Below are 15,152 nucleotides of genomic sequence, written 5' to 3' on the forward strand. Positions count from 1 at the left end.
TCTCCCTCCGCCTGTGTCTCTGCCTCTCTCTCTCTCTATGTCTATGATAAATGAATGAATGAATAAATAAATAAATCTTAAAAAAAAAGAATGAAATCTTGCTATTTGACATGGATGGAGCTAGAGAGTATAATACTAAGCGAAATAAGTCAGAGAAAGACAAATACCATATAATTTCACTCATATGTGGAATTTAAGAAACAAAACAAGCAAACAAAAAAAAAGACAAATCAAGAAACAGACTCTTAATTATAAAGAACAATCTGATTGTTACCAGAGAGGAGGCAAATAGGGGATGGGTTAAATCAGTGTGGGGATTAAGGAGTGTATTTGTTTTTATGAACACAGGGTAATATATGGAACTATTCAATTACTATATTGTACACCTGAAACTAATGTAACACTGTATGTAAGCTAACTGGAATTAAAAAACCTAAACAAAATAGAAAAAAAAAATGTCTTATCCCTCAAGTGTAATGAGAGCAAAGCTAATTGAGTAAGAGGAACTCTCAAGCCTCTTCTAGAAAAGATTCTGCACTATGTAATAGAATCAACAATACTGATGGAGGTTTAACATATTTCATAATCAAAGTAAATAAAGGTAAGCATTTTTCCTTAATTTTTTAATTTTTAAATTATTGCTATATGATATATATATAACATGAAAAGGTATTTTTTTTAAGATTTTACTTATTTGAAAAATAAAAATAAAAAAAAAATAAAAAGATTTTACTTATTTGAGAGAGTAAGAGAGGGAGAGAGAGCATAGAGGGAGAGGGAGAAGCAGACTCCCTGCCAAGCAGAGTCGGATGCAAGGCACTATCCCAGGACCTGGAAATCATGACCCGAATCAGAGGCAGAAACTTAACCGACTGAGCCACCACTCAGGAGCCCCAAAAAGGTATGTATTCTAACATTAAAATAAAACAGGACTTGGGACGCCTGGGTGGCTCAGCGGTGGGCATCTGTTTTTGGCTCAGAGTATGATCCCGGGGTTCCAGGATCAAGTCCTGCATCAGGCTCTCTGTGGGGGTCCTGCTTCTCCCTCTGCCTATGTCTATGTCTCTGCCTCTCTCTCTCTCTCTGTCTTGCATGAATAAGTAAATAAAATCTTAAAACATAAAATAAAATAGGACTCAAAATGTAGTAAATGTTCTACAGATACCTTAACTGCAATTCCAAAATACAAAAACTCTTTTGGTGGCAAAACCTTACCTAAAGTGACAAGAAGCTATTTATAGTCTCTATTTACCCTACTTGGTGTAAACCTTCATACATTCTCCTGCAGAAATAGAAATGTTTTTGAAGAGGACTGGATTCTGTTGAAACGTTACATTATGACCTTGCCTATATCCAAAAAATTCTTAATTCCAAAACCTGTTAGACCCCAAAGGTTTTAGTGCACTATGATCCTATAAATATAATTGCTAATATTTGCTGAACTTTAAATGTGTGTCAGACACTGTTCTGGTCACTTTATATGCAGTAACTCATTTAATCCTCCCAACCACTACAACATAGGTATGAAATTATTCCAATTTTACGAAGAAGGGAACTGAAGCAGAGCGATTAAGTAAATTGCCTAATGTCACAAAGCCAGGGTGACTAAGCTGAGATGAATATATATAAATATTACACATAAGAGGAAGAAAATATAAAATAGAGAACGGAATATGACAGAAAGGTAGGAGTCCATGATTATTTCATCTGTTCAATAAATATATTACTTCTAGAATGGTAAGGGATCAAACTAAAAAAAAATACTAAAGACTTTACATGCTTACAAATTCTAAATTTACGTGCAATTCCTTTTTTTTTTTTTTTTTTTAAGATTTTATTTTTTCATTTATGCAGGGAGCCCTACACAGGACTCGATCTGGAGTCTCCAGGATCACACCCAGGGCTGAAGGCAGGTGCTAAACGGCTGAGCCACCCAGGCTGCCCTATGTGCAATTCCTAAGTCAAACTGCATAAACTGCACAGTATAAAATCAAAGCTCCTGTTTATGTTAATATCTTTTTTTATTGAGATACAACATTTTAATATGCTTTAAATTACAAGTAATATACAAAAACATATTCACTGTAGAAGTCAGAAAATTTGGATGTGCAAAAAGAAAATAATCACTTATAAAACTACACTCAGAAATAACCACTTAAATTTGGCACATATCCTTCCAGACATCAATACAATTTTTTTCCCTTGAACAATGCAGGGCTGAGAGGTACAGACACTCCCCACCCTTCCACCCCACACACACAGTTGAAAATCTGAGTATAACTCTTCTATCCGGGATCCCTGTGTGGCGCAGCGGTTTAGCGCCTGCCTTTGGCCCAGGGCACGATCCTGGAGACCCCAGATCAAATCCCACGTCAGGCTCCTGGTGCATGGAGCCTGCTTCTCCCTCTGCCTATGTCTTTGCCTCTCTCTCTCTCTCTCTCTCTCTCTCTCTCTGTGTGTCTATCATAAATTTCAAAAAAAAATCTATTAAAAATTAAAAAAAAAAAAAAAAACTCTTCTATCCCTAGAAACTTAACTGTTAACAGCTTTCTGCCAACTAGGAGCTTTACCGATATGTATTATATACCGTATTCTTACAGTAAAGCAACTTACAGGAAAGAAAATGTTAAGAAAATCATAAGAGAAAACTTTGCACACATACTGTACTGTTTTTGTACTGTATCACAAAAAAAAAAAAAAAAAAAAAAAACCCTGTGTATAAGTGGACCAATGCAGTTCAAAGCCCTATTGTTCAAGGGTCAACTGCATATTTGTTTTGTTTTGTTTTTTGTTTTCTGTTTTATATATGAGAGTCACACAGAGAGAGAGAGAGGCAGAGACACAGGCAGAGGGAGAAGCAGGCTCCATGCACCGGGAGCCCGACGTGGGATTTGATCCCGGGTCCCCAGAATTGCGCCCTGGACCAAAGGCAGGTGCCAAACCGCTGCGCCACCCAGGGATCCCTGCATATTTGTTTTTTAACCAAAATGGGATTGTTTTTAAATCTACCTTTTTTTCTTATTTAACATACAAGACATCTCTTCATCTCTTCCCATTCTTATACCATTTAATAGTGCCCCACTGTGAATATGTATCCTAGCAATCACTGTGAAACATTTAGATTGTGTACAACTTTATAGCATAGAGATCAAGACTTACTGACTCTAGTCAAACTGCGTAGACCCAACTCCTGGCTCTACCACATACTAACTCTGCTACCTTAGACAAGCTACCCCATTTCCCTATGCCTGTTTTCACTTCTGAAAAAAAAAAAAAAAAGGAAAATATTATCTCTGTCACATGATTAATGTGAGAGTGGGGTCAAATGTTAATACACAGCTTTTACTATCAACAGTGCTGCAATCAGGATGCTCAAGCTAAATCTTTGCACACATCCTTATTACAGCAAGATCAATTCCCTTAAATGAGAATTTCCATGTCAGGACATAGGCACATTTTTAAGGCTTTGAGCCTGCCAAATTAGTTTGGTTTAAAGCCCTCATTAAATAGTTCTCACTTAATACTCATTTCTCATTATCCAAGAAGGTGAAAACTATGATCCAGTTAAGCTAACCAGCTTGTTTCACTCAACTGGCTTTTGCTCTTCTACTTTTGTACCTGCAAACCTAGACATATATCATAAAATCTTAAAAGTATGTAGGGAACTTTAGGACACCTGGCCCAATTCCTGATTCAGTCTATCAGTTCCTCCACCTTAGAATTCCTAACTTGAACATCATCAATGAAAGCAGAGAGCCTACAACTCAATCCTAACCCCCATTACATTTTACTGTTCTGTGGAAATTTCTCTTGAAAGTATGTTGAAATCCTCCTTCTAACTACTACTCATTGATCCTAGTTCTTTCTAGTCAGATCAAACCTGATCTGTGTGATAGACCTCTAAATAGTTAAAGATATCATCATTTCTTAGATGAGTTTCCTTCTCCTCTTTGGGCAAACATTGTGTTTTTCACTTTTTCCTCCTTTCCCCATGTCCTTTTCCCCCATGATCAAGGTCCTCTGGAAATGTACTATAGTTCAGAGCTTTTTAAACTCGTGTGCCTATCACCTGGGGAACTTCAGAAAAATACAATAGCCCAGGCCCTATCCTACTTAAGCATGGGCCTCTGTGTTTTTGCCCTGCAGGTGATTCTGATATAAAGTCTGAGAAATGATATAAGGGCCCACTCACAAAGTGATAGTATGCTACCTAAAAGCTGACACAATGTAATTATCCCAGGTATAATACAACAAGCACAAAGTAAAGTGTGGCTAATACCTCCTCCCTCTTTCCAGAGAGAGAGAGAGCACCAGCACAAAGGACAGAGAGAGAGGGAGAATCCCAAGCTGACTCCACACTGAGGGCAGAGCCAGACATGTGGCTTGATCTCACAATCCTCAGGTTATGACCTACGCCAAAATACAGTCAGACTTAGCTTAACCAATTGAGCCACCCAGGTGCCCCAATACCTGTTCTATGTTGTTCTACCAACTTCAAGATGACATTTACTTTTTAAAAAAATTATACCAGAGTGTTAATTCACATTAAATGTACATTTAAAATGATGAGTTTTGGGATCCCTGGGTGGCGCAACGGTTTGGCGCCTGCCTTTGGCCCAGGGCGCGATCCTGGAGACCCGGGATCGAATCCCACATCGGGCTCCCGGTGCATGGAGCCTGCTTCTCCCTCTGCCTATGTCTCTGCCCTCTCTCTCTCTCTCTGTGACTATCATAAATAAATAAAAATTTAAAAAAAAAATTAAAAAAATAAATAAATAAATAAAATAAAATAAAATGATGAGTCTTTTCCACATTCTCTATTAGTGCATTAGTGTCTTGTGACCTAACTGCCAGCCTTTCCAATTATTCCCATTAAAAGGTAAGAGAACCAGGACAAAGAGTTTTAAATACCTATTTCTAAATACATCACTGCTGTGCATATGATTTACCTTCAGTGGAAAAATCATTTCAAGCTTCAGCCTCTAAACATCGCATGGACAGACTTAGCCTAAATGAAAGTACACTGGTCCACCAACAACTGAACTGCATCAACACATCTCCTCTATGCAAAGCACTGTTGTCAAGACAGTGGGGAAATACAGTCCTTAATACTAGTTGGCAGACCTTCTAGAGAGCCTGATGGAACAAACACCTTCAAAGAAGGATAATACCTAGATAAACACATTAATGCTATAGAAACCTATGATTACTACTTAGCTCTGGGGCCAAAGAAATGATACTCATTAGAAAACTAAGTTATTCTGAACTTTAAGGTTTTGTTTCCCTTTGTTTTTTAATGTTTATGAGACAAGAGAGGAGATGGACCCATCAGTGAATTCACCCACACTCAGGCTACTTGAAAAGGAATATTGCCCCCTCAAAAATACACCCTCAGGGAAGCCTGGGTGGCTCAGCAGTTGAGCATCTGCCTTCAGCTCAGGGCATGATCCCAGTCTGGGGATGGAGTCCTGCATGGGGCTCCCTGCTCAGTGGGGAGCCTGCTTCTCCCTCTGCCCCTCGCCCTGCTTGTATGTGCTCGCTAATAAATAAATCTTTAAAAAATAAAAGTTGACTTTAAAAAAAAGAAGCTTGCTGGTGGCATTTTGGACAACTGTTGTCAGGCAAAGGCAAACTGAGGAAAGTTATAGACACGGGCAAGTAAAGAGTAGAGTAAAAGAGGGACAAGCTATGAGGTGAAGGGACTCTAAATTTTTGTAGAAGTGTAGTAGCCGATTCAGAAACATAGGGAGATGCCACCTTCTGAACAGATTAAGAAAGGGAAAAGCAACATGATGACTGGATTGAAAAACTATGAAGTGGAAAAGAAAAACAGAACAGATTGTAGAAATTCTTAAAGAGCACTTATTTCATGAGAAAAGTAGTAGAAACAAGACAGTCAAGTTAGGTCAGGACCCAGACAGAAAGAAAAGGAAAGGACGCCTGGGTGGCTCTGCGGTTGAGCCTTCAGCTCAGGGTGTGATTCGGGGTGTGGGGATTAAGTCCCGCATCCAGCTCCCTGCAAGGAGCCTGCTTCTCCCTCTGCCTATGTCTCTGCCTCTGTGTGTCTCTCATGAATAAATAAAATCTTAAAAAAAAAAAAATACACTCAAAACAAATTCATGATTCAAAACTTCATGTAATGACTTCTGAATTCCTGACTTGTTTGCTTTACCTGTTACTATTCTTAACTTATGAGGTATTCAAGAAGGGGGGATGGGGGTGGGAAATGGCCATTCTACAGATGAGTTCCACCATAAATACAACTTAGAGATGCTGGATGAAAGGGAGACAAGTAAAATTAACCAAGATCCAATGTGATATTTATTTTCATTTGCATGGCAAACATCAAAAATATACCTGGCATTTTCAAACAATTATGTCAAGAATGACCAGATGCTTCCTGTTGATGGAACAGTAGAGAACTACAGTCTGACAGAATCAAAATAGAGTTCACAGAAACAACTGGAAATGAATTTAGCTTCATTTCAAAACCATTAAACCAAAGTATGGCCTTACATTTTCACACATTTAGTGTAACTGGCCCCCAACCTAAAATATAAAATACCCAGATGGACAGAAAGAGAGAACTCAAACTCTAAGTTAGGAGACTTAACTCTAAAGTTAAGTATATGCATTACAAAAGTATTGTTTGACCAAATGTTTCACTGCAGGATTCCTTTTAAATCTGAAACTCCTGCAGGGCTTTTGACAGTGTCCTATCTTCAAATATTACTTTTACACACTAGTTTTCACAAGCGTATCTAACATGGAATTCACATTTTGTGTACATAATTAAAAATAAAGTGTGGAATTAAAAATAAAGTTTAGTCACTTAAAAAATATTTTCAAGTGTTCCTGAGTCTCCAGAATCATATGCAGATTACACAATCTGTATACTGTTTATGCATCTAAATCCCAAATTGAAAAAAAGAGCCCAAGAAACAAGTATAGAAATCAACTCTCCTATCCATATTTTTTTAAATGTGTCTTGTATAATTTGCTGATTTGACTTGTATGGTGAAAGGATAGAAATGACAAATCTCTCAGTTTAAAAAAAAAAAAAATTACACAACAAGCATGAGCATACAATGGAGTTTTGGGAGTTTTCCAGAGGTTACACGGTGTGATACCACAGACTGAATGCAGTAGAGATTTAAGAATCTAGATGTCTTTTAAACCAGACATTTAAAAGACCTGCAGAAATGCAAAACAATGTCACTCTTACCACTTGTATTAACTTGTATTAATGTCACCTGTATTAACTTGTAATGAATTTTTGTTGTAGCTATTATGGGGCGGGGGGGGGGGGGGGGTATGTAAAGAGTAAAATCAAGGGAAAAAAATTAATAAAAAGCGTAAGGCCATCTTTAATTTCCTTAAAATCAGAGAGCCTGAGCCTGAAAGTGGAAGTGCCAAGGCCGAATGGTTATAGGTCAGTGCGAAGCAATTTACACCAAGCTGGGTAGGGTCTATGCGTGAAATAACGAACTGCAAAAAGAATTTTTCAACACTACCATCTGCGTAATAAATGATAGTGCACCTCTAATTCTGGAATGGGAAATTATTTTACAAGGACCATTTACTGACTACATCAAAAACATTTTCCAGATTTAAAAAAAAAAAACAAAAAAAAAAAAACGATACTTCAGAAAGTAACTTGCCTGAACCGAGACAGCAAATCAGTGTTCGGGGAGCACCTAAGATATCTCCACGTTACCAAGCCCCCTCCGAAAGCACTGCTGTGGTCGCTACCCCTCCTTTGAACAGATGTCTGCTCGCCACAGTCCAATCAGGTTTAAAGCAAGCGTCTGTGTACTGAAAACAAGCTTAAAGTGGGAAAACACACACGAGGCAGGCCTCTATTATCCCGTCGGTTTCAGTTTTCGCGATGCACCCCCGAGGCTATGCTCGCTGACTGAACGCGGCACGACAGCTTCAACCAAGCCCTCCGGACACACGCGGATTCACTGTGTCCAGGCAGAAATGACCTGGCAAAATTCTCAACTTTCTTCCGAAGCCGTGCACCCGCAGATCCCGGCGGCCAGGTCCCAAGAGCAGAAGTCCGAGCATCCGGAGCGGCGGCCTTTGTCCCCTCAGGGGCCCGAGAGCCCGAGGTCGTGGCGGCGGGCGGGCGCGATCGGCCGCGCGCGGGCCGGGCCGGGCCGGGCCCTCCGCTCAGCCCCGTCAGGGCTGCCGCTCCCGCCGCGGCCCGAGCGCGGCCCGGCCGCGCAGGCCCCACAGCGCTGCGCGCCCGGGGACGGCCGCCCCCGCCGCCCCTGCCCCGCTCCGGAGAAGCCGCCAGGGCGCCCAGACAAAGAGGCCGGCAGTTCCCGGGGCGGCGGGCGGCGGGCGCCGAGGCCCGGCCGGGCCGCGCCGCGCCAACCTGCCTCCCTCCCGCTCCCGCCCGCCGCCCGCAGAGCCCCCGCCGCCCGCGCTCGACCCCCTCCCCGCCCCGGGGCCGCCGCTCGGGCCCGGGCCGGCTGGGAGGCCGCGGCGCGCCGGGGCCGAGGAGGGGGCGGCGGCCGCCACCATGTCTGCCCGCCCCTCCCCGAAGCGGGGTGCCCGGCGGACAAAGCGCGGCGGCGGCGCGGGCGGAGCGGGCGCCCAGGCCGACCCCGCCGACCCCCGCGGAATAAGCGGGGCCAGGAGCCCCGGAAACCCGGCGCCTTAATGCAATAAACAGGAAATCGCGGGGATGATCTGGGTTCCGGGGGAAGTGGAATTATTTTTTACCAGCGAAGAGATCAACTTCCACATCCGGTGGTAACAGGGCCCTACACAGACCCGCACTGACCTGGAAAAGCTTCGGGAGCGGCGACGGGGGAGCAGCAGGAGGTGGTGCGGGGACCCGAGGCGCCTCGTACCCGGCCGGGCTGACGCGGCCCCGCTACACACGAAGCGCTTCAGCTGCACAGGGCGCTATTTTCCGAAAATGCCGCGTCTGGTCGGCGCCCAAAATCCCCACCGAAAAGTCCCCCGTGCTGCGCGCGGAGGGACACATGGTGTGCGAGTGAGTCAAAGCTCCCAGCATCCCTCCCGGACCCGGCCCCTGTCAAGCCCGCGCCTCGGCCTTTCCGCCCCTGCCTTCGGCCGCAGATCGCTCTCCCGCCCCCTCCGCGACCCCATTCCGGCGGGAGGAAGGGGGCGACGGGGTCTGCGCTTAGTTTTTAACGGAGGGAAGGGAAATATGCCATTTGTAGAGCGTGAGCCACACAAAGAAAGCGGCGGAATGATCTGCTCTCGGCGACCGCAAGTCCCGGCTCGCCCGGCGCCTGCGCGGCACGGGGGTGGGAGCCGCGGCGGGCCATGTGCGCGGCGGAGCGTCCCGGCTGCTGGCCGGGCCTTCCCGCCTCTTTTTGCGGGGGCTGGCGGTTGGGGAGCCGAAGTACGTGTTCCTCCCTTGGTATCTCTGCGACGTGACCGCTGAGACGCGGGGAACCCGACCTCGGGGGTTAAGCTGAGCCGCCCCGCAGAGCCCCGGGACGCGGAAGGGCAGCCGGGAAGCTAGGATTTAGCTGAAAGTGGCCCTAGATTCAACTAGGCCGCCTGGGACGGGAGTGGCGGTTGAGGTACCGGGGCAGGAACGAAGGCTGTGCCTTCACGTCGCTTGAACTGAGCAGCCAGGTTCCTCACAGAGATGTACTTACTCCTGTAGGCTTTTTTAATTATTATTATTATTTTAATTTTGACATGCCCATGGCGTCGCAGGTGTCTCGTACTTCATAGACGCTAATTGCTCGCTCAATTGCCTTGGATTTCTGTCACCTCAGAGGTGAAGGTCTTTTTTTTTTTTTTTTTTAACCGTGGCTACCATGCCTGGATGACTGTTGTGCCGTATTTTATGAAGAAGGCTGCGAACGTTTATTTGGAGATAGTGGTTTACAGAGTGAAAGCCTTTGCAAGTTAATGTACTTCTGATGATTTGCTAAGTAAAACCCAACCCACTGGTATTGTGTTTAACGGGTGAGCCCAGGGATGACTTTCCCAGGCCGCTGACCTGCAGCTTCTGTCTTCCCATATTTAGGAATTGGGAGTATCTGAGACAGCTACAAGAGTTTCATCCAGGAGAGTTTACGAGTTTAGGTGAAATCCGTATTACCCACTGAGTTTTGTGTGGCCTGAGATAAGTCATTCTTTCTACCTCCAGTTGCCCTTTTGGGATATTGACGCGGTAAGGATTTGTAAAGTCTTTGTGTAACTTATTAAGTCATTTTGCCTAAAATAGAAGCAAAGTAAATGTCACAGTAGCCATATTGTTTTCTTTTGATGTAATATTTTCAATGCTTCAGTTGATAAAAATTTGCCAAGTTTTTGATACCATGTTTTCCTTTAACCTTTGAGTTTGAGTAAGCATTGAGTTAACGATTGCTATGGAATCCTTGCCCTCATTGATCTTCTTTCTACTGTAGACTGAGAGGAGTAAATAGTAAGTATATCAGTAAGTATAATGAGGGCAAACTGCTGAATACTGCGAAATCTCGTACAGGAGAAATCTCTTGCCCACCTGGGATGGAGGAATGAAATGGGGCTGGAGAAGCAATTAGCTTTAATAAAGGAATTGGGGAGGAGCCTTCCAGACAGAAGCAGCAATACACGGAAAAGTTAGGAGGCAAACTTTGGAGAGATTGTTTAGTAAAGAAGATAATGGGGGATCCCTGGGTGGCTCAGAGGTTTAGCGCCTGCCTTTGGCCCAGGGCGTCATCATGGAGACCCAGGATCGAGTCCCACGTCGGGCTCCCTGCATGGAGCCTGTTCTCCCTTTGCCTGTGTCTCTACCTCTGTGTGTGTGTGTGTGTGTGTCTCATGAATAAATAAATAAAATCTTTTTAAAAAGAAAAAAAGAAGAAGAAGAAAATGCTGTTTCAGGACTACCTAGAGATGTTCCTGAAGAGATTCAATCATGAAGACTTTGAATGCCATGTGCAGAAATTAGCTTTTGAGAACTGAGAGGAAACTGTTGAAGGGTGTTAAGTAGAAGTGTTACAGGATTGGATTTGCATTTTAGACAGATTAGACTGTTATGCAAAACTCAGGCATGGAAAACTGGGGAAAAAATAGTAATTTGTGAGAGAATAATGCTTTGGACTGAGTGGCAAATAGTGTGAAGAATATGACCAAGGTAGTTATTGAGAGTTTGGTGATTTGGTTGAGCCGGTAAGGGAATGACTGAGAGGAAGTCATCCTTGACATCTTTGACCTTGTTGAATTTGAAGTCCTTGTGAGCCAACCAAGCACATATGTCTGGCAGGAAATTAGATATTAATTCATTTAAGTTGTTTCATGAGCACTTTCTGTAACTGGCAGTGTTCTAAAATCCTGGAATAGATTAAGCAGCAACAAAACGAACAAGGTTCCTGTTCCTGTTGCTAGTGGAAGGAACAGACCATAAAAAAAAAAAAAAAAGTGTTATAAAAGAGTAAAGATAATATCTTATAATATGCGCTATTAAGAAAATAAAAGGGTATCTGATTAAAGCATTTTTGGGGGGGAGAGAACAGGCAAAATTTTGGAAGTTGATCACAGATGGCCTCACAGAGAAGGTATTCTCTGATCTAAGACCTGAATGGGCGTAAGTGTAGAGCAGTATTTGAGATCTAAGGGAACAGCAGAGCAGAATCCTGTGTTTAGCAAGAAGGCCAGTGTAACTGAAGTTTAGAGACCAAAGAAAGGAATGGTAGGAGAAGAAATCTGCTGCCTTGGTAAGTTTAAGTGCTGTAGAAGCCACTGAAGAGTTTTTTTCTTTTTTAAGATTTTATTTATTCATGAGAGAGACGTAGAGACACTGGCAGAGGGAGAAGCAGGCTCCACGCAGGGAGCCCGACGTGGGACTCGATCTTGGGTCTCCAGGGTCACGCTCTGAGCCGAAGGCAGCACTAAACCCCTGAGCCACCCGGGCTGCCCCACTGAAGGGTTTTAAGGAATGGAGTAACATGGATAGTAAGTAGCAGCAGAGGAAAAAAATGGATGAATTTAAGATCTATTTGGTGATTAGACCTGAGCTGTATTGCTAATGAGTCAATATGAGTGAGGGAAAGGGAGGAATCAAGAGTGATTCCTAGGTTTGGGCATGATTGTCTAGGCTAGCACCATTCAGTATAAATATAACACCAGCCACAAAGTTTATAGTAGCCACATTAAAAAAGTAAAAAGTTAATTTTAATGTCTTTTATTTAACCCAGTATAGCCAAAATCATACCATTTCATGTGTGATCAATATTAAAAAGTATTAAATGTTTTTAAATGTTTTACAGTCTTTTTCTCATTACTGTGTTCAAAATCTAGTGTGTGTTTTATACTTTGAGCATATCTCAAAACTTGATTCCATGAAATTTACAGTTGAAAAACTAGATTTTCATACTCAGGTCATTCCAAACATACTTAAAAGTTTTGCAGTAATTGAATTATGTATCCGATTTGTCATTTAATTTTAAATTAAAGATTAAGATTTTAATTCCTGAATTAGTCACATTTTAACTGCTCACTAGCCACATGTGGCTAGTTGCTGCTATATTAATAAGACAGTGCGGCCAAGTGGAAAATCAGACTAAAGTGTGAAATCAGCCTGGAAGGCCTTGGATGCCATGGTAAAAGGTTGAGATTTTATCCTAGATACAAGGGAACAATAGATGGTTTTTGAGCTAGGGGGTGACTCAATGTTGTGCTAAAGGCTAGAAAAAGACCAGTAGGTGGCCAGCTGGTGGCTCAGGACCAAGAGCAACCCTTTAGTTGAGTCCCCACATTCCAGGCTCTAACCCCAGCCCTTCAGATTCAGAAGTCTGATTTTTGCCATTGCTCCAGAGCAGTGTCACCAAAGTATGGTCCACAGGCCGGTACTAGTCTGCAAACCCTTTGTTATTGATCCTAGAGAAGGCATTTACAGAAATTAAGGTTTTAGAAGTTTGCAATAACTTTAAGACTAATTTCATGTCTGTGGATCTGTATTGTTGTATATATCTTCCTTTTACTTCCCTTTACTGGTAATTCATGTTTTATAGAGGTATCTATGATCTTTCACCAGAGATAATTTTTTTATGCTGAGAGGTGTTGGGTTTGTTTTTTTTTCCCCCAGATACACAAACTATATATCCTCTATGCCATTAAGATATCTTTTTCTCTGTTATGTTACTATAAATAGAGCCTTTTTTCAAGCTATCAGTGAAAATCTCAGCCAACTCCTTTATTTTCCTTTCACATCTGCACACTTGTGAATCACAAGTTTAAGCACACTGACCTGATCACATGTCACTTGGCCCTTGTCCACATAGTTATGCTCCTTACTGTACTGTTTGTTGTCTCCAGACCTGTTTGATTTATTGGATTTTTGGAATGACTTCAAATGTTAAACATTTTTCTGTATGAACAAGGGTGATGAGGAAACCCTCCACCTGCGCCAACTGCCTCCTAAGCATGTTCCAAGGCCTTCCCTATCAGCCCCAGCACCTCCTGATTGACCAGGTTTAAATATAAATTCATAAATTACAATCCCCATATTTTTTTCTTCTTGTGGTCCCTCAGTTTGTCATGCAACAGTTACTTGATCTTCTACACCACCACAGGTAATTTTTAAAGCACTGAGACAAAGGGAGTAAGAAGAGCCAAGTTCTCAGAAGATTACCTAAAACAAATGGGGTTTTTTCAGGTTGCTTTTTTGCTTTATAGTGAGAACCATAGCAGCTAAGAAAGAAATTGACATCTGTCTGCTCAGTTTCTCCCTCCGTAGAGAAACGGAAGGCTGCAAGGAAATAACCAAATTTATAATAGCTACCACTTATTAAATGTTCCTGTTTGCCAGCCACTGTACAAAATCTTGTATATATTGTTCAATTAACCCTCAAAACAATGCTAAAAAACGGGTATTAGCCCCATCTTTTCAACAAGTAAACAGAGGCCAAAATAGGCTAAATAACTTGCCTAATGTCATGAAGCTAATAAACGTTAGGTTTTCAATACAGGTCTCATTTAAAAGTATTATTTCTAATCTTTTTTTTTTTTTTTTTGCCATTATATTCCCAGTATCTAGCAAATTCTCTGGCACAATGACTACTTTGTTTTACAGAGACTACATGAAGTTGACTACATTATCTCCCAGAGGGTTCATCAGGGAATTTGGGCCCAGAGTAAGGGGAGATGGTGGTATTCTAATGGCACCAGGCAAATGTGTTCTAGAGTAGAAATATTCTCCTATCTAGAATTTATAATGTCCCACAAATCAATATAAAATAAAAAGACAATCCAATAGAAAAATGGGTAACAGACCCAAACAGTCATTTTACCAAAGAGGGTATCTAAATGGCCAATAAACAAATCAAGGCACCCAACTTTTATAATCATTAGAGAAATGTGAATTAAAACCACAATCAGCTATGGCTACACATCCACAATAATAGCTAAAATGGACACTACAGTAAATGCCCAATGTGGCCAAGTATTGGAACAACTGAAACTACATGTTGCTGGTGAGAATCTATATCAGTATAGCCACTTTGGAAAGTTCAGAGTTCAAAAAACAGGCAGCACTGGGGCACCTGGGTGGCTCAGTTGGTTAAGTGTCCACCTTTGGCTCAGGTCATGATCCCAGAGTCCTGGGATAGAGCCCCACCGTGGGCTTCTTGCTCAGCAGGGTGCCTGCTGCTCTCTCTCTGCCTGCACTCCCCTTGCTTGTGTACATTCTCTCTGTGTCAAATAAAATAAATTAAAAATTAAAAAAAAAACAGGTCAAACTAGATTTAAGGATATATGTTTAGGTAGTAAAAACTATAAAAGCAATAATTGGCTTTGGGTTAGGGAGTAATATTTGGGAGGAGGAAATGAGGCCTCTGGGGTGTTGGCAATGTTTGGTTTCTTGATATAAGTGCTGGATACATGGGTATTTTGTGATTCATTGAGCTGTAGGTTTTTCGAGTGGGTGACTTTTTTCAGTATGTGTATTATATATTTCATGGTTTTTAAAAATTTGTTGCAATTAACAAGTAGGGAAAAAATTTCATGGGCAATGCTGGATACACATTACCAACTATTTTACCTCACTGAGTCAGTCTTTCTTTCTGTGTACATCATAAATATGAAACACAAGAAAGGCCTGAATTCTGGGAGCGGCAATGATAAGGGGAAAGACAGATGCAAAAATACTGCAGAATTTAAGGCAGTCTGAG

General features: G+C 42.2%; 2 protein-coding genes across 12 annotated transcripts in view; one reads left to right on the top strand and one right to left on the bottom strand.

Moving 5' to 3' along the window:
- GABPB1 (GA binding protein transcription factor subunit beta 1) overlaps positions 1-9,322 on the bottom strand; it is a 64,389-nt gene extending 55,067 nt beyond the window's left edge. For 2 of the 9 annotated variants that reach the window (XM_025998694.2, XM_025998698.2), the window contains exon 1: positions 8,795-9,281. The gene's annotated coding sequence lies outside the window, so the exon portion shown is untranslated. Of the gene's footprint in view, positions 1-7,661; positions 7,816-8,794 lie in introns of those variants that run through there. The other 7 variants (XM_072738541.1, XM_072738539.1, XM_025998697.2 and 4 more) reach the window with 5 other exon arrangements.
- USP8 (ubiquitin specific peptidase 8) overlaps positions 9,268-15,152 on the top strand; it is a 102,206-nt gene continuing 96,321 nt past the window's right edge. Inside the window, exons 1-2 of one of the 3 annotated variants that reach the window (XM_072738532.1) lie at positions 9,268-9,385; positions 10,025-10,171. The gene's annotated coding sequence lies outside the window, so the exon portion shown is untranslated. The remainder of the gene's footprint in view (positions 9,386-10,024; positions 10,172-15,152) is intronic. The other 2 variants (XM_072738534.1, XM_072738533.1) reach the window with 2 other exon arrangements.

The sequence above is a fragment of the Vulpes vulpes genome, chromosome 15 (genome assembly GCF_048418805.1).
Source record: "Vulpes vulpes isolate BD-2025 chromosome 15, VulVul3, whole genome shotgun sequence".
NCBI lineage: Eukaryota > Metazoa > Chordata > Mammalia > Carnivora > Canidae > Vulpes > Vulpes vulpes.